This window comes from Plectropomus leopardus, chromosome 17 (genome assembly GCF_026936395.1).
Source record: "Plectropomus leopardus strain MGB_pleo_1.0 chromosome 17, ASM2693639v1, whole genome shotgun sequence".
NCBI classification, from domain to species: Eukaryota; Metazoa; Chordata; class Actinopteri; order Perciformes; family Serranidae; genus Plectropomus; species Plectropomus leopardus.
The window spans coordinates 21,559,065-21,571,132 of NC_142192.1; the positions used below are offsets into that span (position 1 = coordinate 21,559,065).

Consider the following 12,068-nt stretch of genomic DNA (forward strand, 5'->3'; position numbering starts at 1 on the left):
AGCCTCTGATTCAATTCTTCAGCTTTCAGGGGGAGCCCTAGATATATCAATTTTACTTTTATATGGGTTGTCAATTAGAAGAATATTGTGTTCTATGAGAATGAAAATTAAAGCAACAGAAAGAGACAGAAAGAGGCTGTCAGAGAAGAAAAAGAACATTGAAATGTTATCGTCTCTCTGTATACTTGGAGCTGACGGTCTCCATCACTAGCTGTGATCTCTCAAGAGCTTTGCTGTCGCTTTCATTTCAGTCAAATTCAAAGGGTCTTTGTTGGTATAAACGGGAAGAAATAGATGTTGCCAAAGCTTTTACCTCACAACCAGGGTCTAGTTTGAGGCTTTTCCCATGGCTCTCTTCTCACTGGGGAGCTTCTATGGTTGACCGGGGCATTCCTGAAATCAGCAGAGCATCATGCAGATTATTAGCATACCACAGGATAGGAAGGGGAACATCAATAAACACTTAGAGCCATGAAGTTGGGATAAGTAAATAAATAAAGTCAGCCACCCAGACACGACCATATCTGGGCTTTTATCGAGGCCACACAGTCTCAAAGTGCCGTTTTCAGCAAAAAAAAACAAAACACCCTGGACTCAATCATGAAAGAATACTCAGAGATAATTAAATCATAATGGACCAATCCCTGATTAGAGATGAAGCGCTCGGCAGCTCAGAGAATAGAAACGCAAGCATTTATGACGGGGGAAGCATCAAACGTCGTCTGCAGAGTATGAAATGGATTAACAAAGTGGGAGATAATGGTGAGAATGAATACGGTGCCATCAACAAAGCATGAATGAGATGGTGGTACAAAAATACATGTATAGCAGAGACGGTTAAAGTCAATGGTGATGAATAATACATTAATAATGTTGGAAAAGACAATCAGACATTATAAATTAAACAGCAGTGAACCAAACAAATGCAATAATTATGATGCTGCAACACAAAGACAACAGAGATGGAGATGTGCGGCTTTTGTGTCAGTACACACTCAATAATTCCCACATGTGTACGTATATATGCATGCACTTAGGGAGAGCGAGTATAGCCTGCGGTGGATCTTATCTAATATTATCGAGAGGAAGCACAGACTCTCCCCCTTGCCTCCTTTCCCCCCGGGCCCTTTGAACTCAAGCCGCTGCTGGAGATGCAGACTGACTGAGCACAGCATGTCCTGAAACGAGGTCAGAGGGCAGGAAAAACAGTCTGGTGTCATGGCAACTTGATGCCACCGACTAAAAATTTGGAGTGGCTGGTGGGGCCGCAGAAAGGCTGGTCAACCTGTCACAGCTTACTGAAGGCAGAAGCTGGTGACACTCTTTATTTTATCAATAAATTCTTGTGAAGAAAGCAGACGAAAAACAACTATAAACTAAACCTCATGACTATAAGCAGTAGATGATTTGAGCAGAGACGTGGGGGAACCTTTCCCCTTTTTAGCATAATGACAGAAATTCGTCACCCTTGTTAGCCTATCATCTTTCTCCATGCCCTGGGTCTGGGCCCCAGACAACGTGCTATCCGCACCCATAGAACCGATAAATTAATGGGAAAGACCACGTTTTGATAGATTGCTTCTAACCAGTGCAGCATTTACAGCACTGATTTAAAAACCAGGAAACTCACAGAGCAATTGCATGCACTAAATCATCTCACATGATGCTACTCGGCCAGTCAGGTCGAGGCATACCGATAAGCATTGCAACCAAAGTGAGATGCGCACATGGGCATAGGTAGTTTCAGGGAGGGCGAGGGAACACACCCCTGTCAATATTAGAACATGTGCATTTGTCTCCGCCAATAAAATCATTTCAGCAGTATTGGACTTTTATTTTGACAGGCAAGAAAATAAATTGAAAAGGAACAAATTGGTGCAGGAAAATTCACCTTTCGTACAGCGTTTTTTAATCAAGAATGGACAGACTTTTACAAGTTCATTCTTTCCACAGGCAGGTCAAAATCAGTATGTCTCATCATATATATATCAATACCCTGGCAATTAGTAAAGTCGGAAACACTGCCACTGGCAATGTCACTTGTTTAAAATGGGCAAAAAGGAAAAGACATGGATGTGTTTCAACTAAAGGTCACACTGATGATGGCTCATGTGCTGAAATGCATCTGTGTCTACTCATTTTTGGCCATATTAAATAAGTGAAATTTCCTCTGAGTGCAAGTGTTTGTTTTGTAATTTTTTCCACAACCATGCACCTTTTATAAATTTTTGGACATCTGCACACTGCTGTTTTCAACCATATTCAAAGCAGCAATTTGAAGCACCACTACAAGAAGAAAACAGTGTCCGAAATTAAATTTCTGAGTCAGCAGCCAAGGGAACTGATGAAAAGATCCAGCAGTTGAGCATATTATAGACAAAAAGATACTATATACTAAGGTATTATGTTGAATACAAACTTAAAGAGGGTGGAGGAAAGTTTGAAGCATTTTTTTTTAAATATATTGAGTATTTGCAATTAAATACACTTATACATCATCATCAATCATTTTAATCAACTTAAACCTCCACATGAGACCTCTCACTCTCTTCCATAATCACTTTCTTCTTCGCAGACTGCTGGCAAGTGATAAATTAGCAGAATAGCTGCTGTCTCGCTTCGTAACCAGTGCCAAGAAACTACAGGAGCACTAGAGATGGTCAGTTTTGTGGCACTGTTTAGACGTATGCATGCATGTGTTAAACTCTGACACTTTACGGCAGAGGACAGAAGCAGTGCGCCCACAAACAACACTGAAACTGTTTTTTCCTGCATGAAAATTTAGGTACCTGCCAGTGTGGGGGATAGCCTTCCGCGATTTACTCGTCAAACGGAAAATCTACCTGCCTTTGGCACTTGGTTGGTGCTCATTTTGGACCCCGAAAAAGCACCAAGCATCTTCAGAGCAAACAATTGAAATTCTGAACTGAGGACACAGAAAGGTAACATTTCAGTGAAATGGCACTGAATCACTCAATGATAACGCAAATTAGACATCAGACGCCTGCTGACTATAATTATTTTTGTTTTAGCATAAGTCTGATAGATTTAATTCTTCTGTGTCACAGAGCTTTACTGTGGTCCCAAAACTATTAATACACACCAATGAGCCAGGCAGTTGCACTTTGTGATAATGTTCCTTCATTACCATGAACATGACCACTGTGGTTCATTATGAGTTATCCGCACATACAGCGTCATGGTGGCGCAAATACTTAATAGCAATTTTCAGGTATATTTCTTCCTTTTTTTTTTTTTGCTAATTTTTAGGTCATTTCTCTCAAAGTCGCTCCTTGCCTTCTTTCCATGTTTTTGTAAGAAATCAAGCCAAGGGGTTAAACACATGCTCATATATTACATTTTAGTTATGAATAACTGTGAATTTTTTACATTTTGCCCTGGGCTTTTAAGACACTACATCCCATTCTTACTTTCTTCTTTATTTCTTATGAAGCAGTTTTGGGAAAGCCCATCAATGAATACAACGCAGCCTTAAACATGATTGACTTATTTGCATTTTTTTTCTGAAGACTATGAAGGGTTTTCAAGAAACACACAATTACTGCCACAAATGACAGCTCGCACACCTCCCTGAACAATTGCCACCGAGCTGAATTCATTTCATCTGTTGAACTAATGACTCTGAGTATGATTCAAAAAAACCTGAGAAATGAACTGCAGCCGAAATTGCACCGCCCGGCGGTGCCAGCCTTGGACTGCCTGTGTTTTCATCTCACTCCTGAGGTGTTGGATCAATATGGAATCCAGATTCCTTTGTATGTCATTAGCTTGTCTGATGCTCGAGCTGAGACCTCTCCAAACCTTCGTGTTTTCAGCCTCTGAAATCTCTCAGACAAAGAGTGTGCTATTGCGGGTTTGTCAGTATGCAGTGTGTTTGTGTGCATATTAACCTTCAAGTCAGTTCACGTACAACAGGTTAGTAAATGAGCATTTTCAGCCTTTTTTTTCTTTGCGTATACGTGTGTGCGCATGAGTAAGGTTAGTAAGAGACGCACATGAGCTGCATCGGCACGGTTGCGTGTATGAGGCTTGTGTGCGCATGGTGTGTGTCCTTGTGTTTGTTCAATGCGGCAGAGGGTGGAGTGGCAGATCAATAGGAAACAAATGAATTCAGATCAATATTAAGCCAGGGAGTGAAGGAGAGAGAAGGAGACTGAAAGCGAGTGAGTGGGGTGATGCACCGCAGGAGGAGGAGGAGAAGGAGGAGGGTTGGATGGGTGATGTGTTACCAGCAGCACAGCGACTAACTGTACACTTGGGAAAGACCACTCATTTCTACAACCCAAACCTCAGTGATTTGAGGTCATTGACGGTTAAAATGGATGGTTAAGCGAGGTAGAGAGGAAACAGAGAGAGAGAGAGAGAGGCAGGAGAGCGGCGGTGCATCAGAGATACGCCTCACTGGTGGTGCTCTGGTTTAGTCCACACGTACATTTTTTTTTAAAAATGTAGTTTTGCTATCCCTTTTGGCCTTTCGTCCACACACGAATTGCCTTTTAGGTCGATGAAAATGCATGAAAACTTCTTCCAGGATGAAGATGTTAAGAGTTTTTGGCTCATAATGTTAAAGTGTGCGCCATTATCTCCTTCGTGAGGCATCACAAATGAGGCGACATTTTGTGCAATTGCAGACGTGACCAAAATAGTGCTGGTTTCAACCTCGATAACTTTAGTTTTTACATGTTAACACATAAATGTACAGCTACTCTCCCACTACACTCAGGCATCAAAATGCGCTACTGAGGTCACTGCTACATAATCTAACACTACCACGACACAGATCCCGCAGCCAGTTTCGGTTTCTGATTAGCTAACACCTTCTTCTTCAGGGGATTTCACATCACGGACCCAGGCACAGATATGAGTACACTTCACCCAAAAGCCCAGTTTGTTTCTCTACTGTGAACACTGTGTAATGTACCTGGGCATGGTACGCGTATCGGTGCCCACATCCAATTGAGAAGGCGGTTTCGAGCATGGTTCATGTGCACATACCGAGCAAGGCCTCGCCTCGCTGCTCCGCCGATCCCTGTTGATGACGGCCATTGGAGCAGCAGTTTCTGTTTGCAGCGGCCTTTTCTACACTGTAGCATAACAAAAATGTCATGTAGATAATAACACCACTGTACCCGCATACAGAACAACATTACTAATGTGAAAGCTGAGTGTTGGGGGTGGTGGAGGGGGCGGCCAATCAGACTCGGGCACGGTGCAAATCAATTGCACCTAATGTGAAAAAGCACTTCCTCTTGCATGATTGCCAGTTGTTGGTTTGGTATGCCATGACAGTGCTTCTATTCTGCATTTTGGAATTTATTTTTCAATAGTGCTTCTGTGGACAGGATTTAAAAAAAAAAATCTAAATCCTATTTTCAAAAAAAAATACCTATGTGCGTGTGGAATAGGTTATAGCGAACAGTATAAGTGAGATGAGACTGCCAGTGCTTCTTTTTCCATCATATCTCTACAGACTCTATCCTGATTCAATACAATATTACATATTTGTCCTCTTTATTCACTTTGTTGATTTTTTTTTTACTGAAAGCCTTTAAGAAACGCTCTAACGCTTATTTTCTTTTTTCAATCCTCTCTTACAAATATTTTTCATTTGTAATGTACTATGTAGCTGGCAATATTTTCGAAATATCAGAATACACAAATATTTCACACTGTTAAGATGCCGATCTGCTGATGACTGAGGTGAGAGGATCATGGCTGTGAATAAAAAAAACCTTGATCTCATATCTTACAACAGTAACATCTGCTCTCTGAGCCTTTTATTTCTATTTCATGCCTAGATGATACATTCATTTCACAATGGGTTTCTACACATTTCCATTTCAAAATTCCATTCTTTTCCAGACTCAAATTTCCAGACTCTTGGGTAGATTTTTCAGACCGTATTAGACATCTGAGTACAAATACCAAGGTTTTTAATATGTCAGTAGATAGCTTTAAAAGACGACTGTGAGGATCCATGTTTATATTCTGACAATTTATGCTATTATGTTGCCAAAAAGTTGCCAGACAATTGTAGCTAGGTAATGAAGCTAATGCAAATCAATAAACAACATAATGAACAAACAATATTATAATATTGTTCTCCACCATATTATGTAGTCTCTTTTAAAATCAAGACCTAAAAATGAGTCAGAAATATCAATAATCAATAATTACATTTTCTGGTTTATTTTTGCCACGCTCACTCACACAGTGTTTAACATTTGGCTGCGCTGGCTACCTGAGACAAACACCATGAAAAACACTCTGCGTGTGTGATCAATTTATTTTTAAAAATTCTGAATTTTATACTTGAAAAAAGTTTCCATATTTTATTTTATTTTTTCCATACTTATCAGGACCTCCATGCCATACTCCAATTCAATACTCCATATTGCGCTAGAATCCTGTTTTCACCAAAGATGATGAGATTAAAAATCTTGCAAGGATTTAAGTATGACCTTTCCACTTTCCATGACATTTACAGCTAAAACCTGTAGGGAGCATTCAGATAGAAGTGGACTGAACCTCTCATTGTTTTACTGCAAGAAGGTTTGAAAAATACGACAAACACGACAAATTAACGGTTATTTTCATTGTGGATTAATTTGCTGATTATTTTTTCCATGGGTCAATTTAGTTTTTTTTATAAAATGTCAGAAAATAGCACTTAAAAGTAAAAGAAATACCACTTAAAATTTCTGTGAGCTGACTTTTAATAACTTTTTTGATAGATTCAGTTTATAATTATATGATACAGTGAAAAGCCTAAAATTGTCACATCTTGAATGTGTGGAATTTCGAAAATGACTGAAATGATTAATCGATTATCATAGGTGCAAATAGTTGCATTCGATCAATTAACTTGTAAATCAAGTAATAGCTTCAGCTATAAATGTTAGAGGTTTTAGTCTGAGTTCTTGTCTTGAGTCTGCTCACAAAAAAAACTTCAATAACTGGATTCGGCCAAAGACTTCTGGTCTGAAATGCCTGATTAAAGCTGTATTCTTGTCTGACAGCATGTGTAAGGTCTTTTGCTGAAATATGATATACCGGTCGACTATATTCGTCTAGACTGTGATAGAGAAATCACCAGGGATTTGATTGAGTATCATATTTCTACTTTTGAGAATATTATTTTGAGCTGAGCAATACACAAGCGATGGATGCAGCCGTATCTATGTCATCCTCTTCAAAATCATAAGTGTCAGAAAGTATGTGTTTATATTTATACCATTTACATGAATTTACAATTTTTACTGCATTTACTGTTTTACTTTTCATTCATTTGCTGCATTTACTGTTTTACTTTTCATTCATTTGCTGCATTTACTGTTTTACTTTTCATTTATTTCCTCAGTTACATGTATCAAAATGTGTGAATTGGTGATATATACCATACCAGAGCTATGATTTCCACCTATACAGAAAAACATATTTGAGATTCTTTTGCCTCTGAGTGTCTCCTTGAAATTACAAACAGGATTGCTCGCCTTTGAGTATCTGCTCATCTCAGCAATGAGATCAAAGAATCAAGAGCCATTTGGGAGTCGGAACTGAATGAGACTTTGAAGTGATAGTGGCGAAAACAAACACATGGGTGCTGAGTGCTTGTAAATGGGCACTCTCCACTTCCAGCTCAAGGTTCCTTGGCTCTTGAGATGAAATTCAATGATAAATACCTCTGTTAGCTTTAAGTGCAGTAGCTCAGTTGCCGTAGAGAAAACACTGTACGCCGTAAGCGATATTGTTTAATTGAAGAGGATAGCTATAGCAATCCCTTGACAGAGAAGCATGGATGGCCGTGGGAGAACTGAATACTATCACTACATTGCAAAGTGACAGTTAATGTTACTTGTACAATGTATATATTTGGAGAGAATCAGGTTAAATATAACCGCCACCTTCATTTCACCCAAGCAGCAACCTCGAGGGTTAAACATCATGGACCCTCCGAGTTAAAATGTCCAACTTTACAGCAGAAATACACACGTTTACAGCCTGGTACAAAGAACAATTTTGGTCTCTCTAGCTAATTTGAACATTTCTGACAACTGTACGTGGGATGAATTTCATATACCTAAACCATTTACATTTTATTAAAAACGGGAGGCCACAAGCAAATAGATGATGTCACAGTAGTGAAGTCCATTATATATTTTTACAGTCTATGATTTCACCCTGTAAACAACTATTTGATTTGGTTTTATTTAATGGATTACGGTATGATTGGCTGTGCACAGTTGTTATTTTTAACATTAGGGTTGAAACTTTGGACACACTGATCTACGTATGCTGTAAAATAACACAAAAACCGTATGAGAGATGGCTGAAGGTAAATTATGATGGTGGAAATTTAACTCTCACAACTAAAACCCCCTTGAATATTGGCATTATAACACATAAAACACTGACTGTATTCACATTATGTCTATGTTCTCTTATTACAAATGCATGAACGTTGACATAAGATGCAATTATTATAATCATCAGGGTTTTATCTGTGATTAGTTTAACTACTGTAGGGCTGCAACTAATGGTTGTTTTCATTGTGAATTAGTCGTTTGGTCCTGGAAATGTCAGAAAATAGTGAGAATTGCTGATTGCAATTTCCCAAAACGCAAGATGATGATTTGAAATAGCCTGTTTTTTCCTAGTGGTTCAAAATTCTGGAGTTATTTAATTTACTCATAGGGGACCCAGAAAACCCATTTGAGGAGCAGGACACAGTGATTTCTTCGCATTTTTCATTAAAAATGACAAACATTAGAATAAATTTCTTTCGCCTGACTAAACAACTAGTTGTGTGAGCTAAAAAGTATAACACCAAGTATAATACCATCTATAACTATACAATGTGGATTTTGTCTGTAGCCATGACTGTATCAAATACCGTAAATTTCTCACTTCATATGCATCAAGGCAACAATTTCTGTATCAGCCAGGTTTTAGACTGTACATCATATTTTCTTTCAATATGTTTCTCTGTGCTACATAAATGCATCTATCACTTCATATGAATCATCATGAATTGCATATTTTGTGGCACCCAATGGACCCACTGGAGCAAAGGAGAGACTCGGTGAGAGGAGTTGCAGCCAGCGACAGCTGCCTTTTGAAGCAATCTATCAGATGTCTAAAGAAGCCAGCCCAGCAGTCTTTCAACTACATCAATGTCGCTCATTTCATCCTTGTTGAACTCACTTGAAAATTTTCACCTTTTGCACCGTGAGTCAAGTTGAGAGACAGTGACCGTGAATACAAAGAAGAAAGATGCTGAAGATAAAATGTGAAATGTGTGCGTCTTTTATCCAAAAGCAGGAAGACATTAGAGAGACAAGGAATAGATTATATGTAGGACTGCAGTTAATTTTGATTGTTGACAACTCGGTTATCTTTTTTGAAGATTCACTCATTTGTTTAGTCTGTAATTCGTCAGAAAATAGTTGACAAATGCCCATCACAAGCTCAAGCTGACATCTTCAAATATCTTGTTTTGTCCGACCAACTGTGCAAATCTAGAGATTCCAGTGACAATGATATCAGAAACAGAGAAGCTGAGATTCCTCGCGTCTGATAAGCTGAAGCCAGAAAATGGTTGGCATTTTTTCTTGATAAATGACTTCAAAATTGTTGTCTATTTGTTTTCTAACCGTCTATCAGGGTTCTTTTTTCTTTTCGTGCAAAGACTCATTTTGTTTGATAGAGGAAGCAAAGCCGACAGAGAGACAGACAGGGAGAGACAGTGAGAGATACCTGAGGCAATGATGTAGAACATCAACTCCAACCAGACAGTCTGCTAAAAAAAAGCATGGAGAGGCAAACATCGCCATGTCTCTCAGCTTTTCTTCCTGTCTCCCTTCTTTAATCTGACAGCCCCCCTTCTCTCTCTTTCTATCTCTCTCTGTCTCTCTATGTCTCTCTGTCTCTCTCTCTGTCCCCCTGAGCTGTGTTCTGTGTGCTCCATCCCCGCCTCTCTCCATCTCCCTGCCTCTAATGTGCTTTGGCGTGTGTTACCCACGGGTGCTTGCGCGCTGCTGCCGCCATCCTAAAGCCGGGTCAGGGGGGCAGCTGAAGCGGCGCAATGCTGTCTGTGACATCATCAGTCACTGCTATTACTCACGTCTCACCTCCCCTCACTGTCTGAAACTGCCAGGGCTTTAGGTGCTGGGTGGCGGGCCTGAGCCGACACACACACACGAACAGACACGCATGCAGAGTTACACACGTTTTGAGATGATTAAAATAGCATTTATAGAGATGTATCCCAAAATTCTCTGTGAGTCCAATTTGGAGATTTTTGTTACCTAACTTAGTTCGGCCTCACATATAGTTGAGAATGAAATCAATTTAGTGTAGCATGTGTAAATATTAATGCTTCATTACAAGCTACTTTGTCATAGTTTCCCTAATACTGAATATCTTTCATGGAATTACACTCTTCACTTAATAATTTAGTTTGAACCAAAATGGGATACAAGACTGGCATGACATTACAGTTAATAATTGAACACAATAGTTACTATGGTACGCTGTCAATCACAGTGTTTAAAACTTTTTTTTGTATACATGTGTCTATTAGGGTTGCAACTTGCAATCATTTTCATTACTGACTAATTTGTCTTTTTAAATAAATTTACAATTCAGCCATTCAAAAAAAAGAAATGGTGGAAAAAAACATTTTTTTTTCCCACAGCCCAATTGAGTTGCAACGATTGGACAATTAATCTGTAAGTTGTTAACTATTAATTCAATTGATAACTTATTTTGATTAATTTTCTTAAATTATAAAACAAAAGGCAAAATTATCTGATTCCATCTTCTTGGCTAAATATTTAAATAAAGTAAATATGTTCTTGTTTCTTCACTTCCTCTATGACAGTAATCTGAATAACAAGACACTTAAAAATGTCATATTGGCCTCTGGGAAACACTTAAACATTTTTTTTTACCATTTTCTGATACTTTAAAGACCAAACTATGAACGGTGAATTGATAAAATAATTGACATTGGTTTTAACCTAAATGTACTACAAGATGGGGACGACAGAGCAGTCAATAATACAGCGTGAAAGAATTGTTCACATAGGAAAAGGAAATAGTTCAGATGTTGAGGCGTGTTGTCAATCACAGAAAAATGTTCTAAAATACTTTTTAATACTGTTTTTTAAACTTCTAACAATTGTTATGTTAATGTGGCAAACCACTTCACCAAAATAAAATGAAACAATGAATCATGAAACATTTACGCCAGGTATTTCACAAGTAATTCACATGTTTCCGGATGTAGAGCACGCAAGAACAAGAGAATCTCCTGGTGTGGCTGCAGATATCCCTCTGCGTGAGGTCTACGACTGTGCACAGCCTACATCTGTGTAAAAAGAGAAACGTGTTTCCATTCAGAGAGCATGTGTGCGAGGTTCAGACTGTGTCAAATCGCCACATCTGCCATCAGCGGAAACACTCCGGTACCTGGGGGTCTGTCTGTCACCCCCGCTGTCAGCCAATGAAAAGGTGAGACTCTTCAAACTTCTTCACTCAGGAATACAGATAGCTGGTATGAAAGCCCTCGGCCTGTGAACGCACCGTATAAATCATATACGACCAGCACCACCAGGCACCATATGTATCCTACAGCACTGCATTAATAACGAGCACGCCAGTGTCATTTCACAAGCATAGAGAATGTATATGTCTATGTGTTTTGTCTCACTCCCCTGCACTCCCGCTGTGTCCTCTTGAAAGCACCTGCAGCACTGAGCTCAGTAGAGTGCTGCATTAATGAGTCCTAAAGCCTGGAAATGAGTTAGCATTTTTGCTGTGCTGGATTCCTCGTCTCTAAGTCAGAGGTTTTTGAATGACTTTTTGATTAGATGAGTGAAATAAGGTCAGTGGTTAACACAAGCTAAAGATATTTTCTCCTGTTGTACTATGGCATAAAATACATCAGTAAATAGTTTATTTTCAATCTTTTAAGTGTCTTAAAAAAAGGCAGTTGCAAACAACTGGCTAAACTAGACTAGACAACAGAGGTTGTTGGCAATATT

The 12,068-nt window shown here is 39.0% G+C and overlaps 1 long non-coding RNA gene across 2 annotated transcripts in view; it reads right to left on the reverse strand.

The window, feature by feature from the left end:
• LOC121957564 (uncharacterized) overlaps positions 1-12,068 on the reverse strand; it is a 40,534-nt gene that overhangs the window by 12,608 nt on the left and 15,858 nt on the right. For both annotated transcript variants that reach the window (XR_015779399.1, XR_006106792.2), the window contains exon 8: positions 314-393. This is a non-coding gene — a long non-coding RNA (uncharacterized LOC121957564). The remainder of the gene's footprint in view (positions 1-313; positions 394-12,068) is intronic.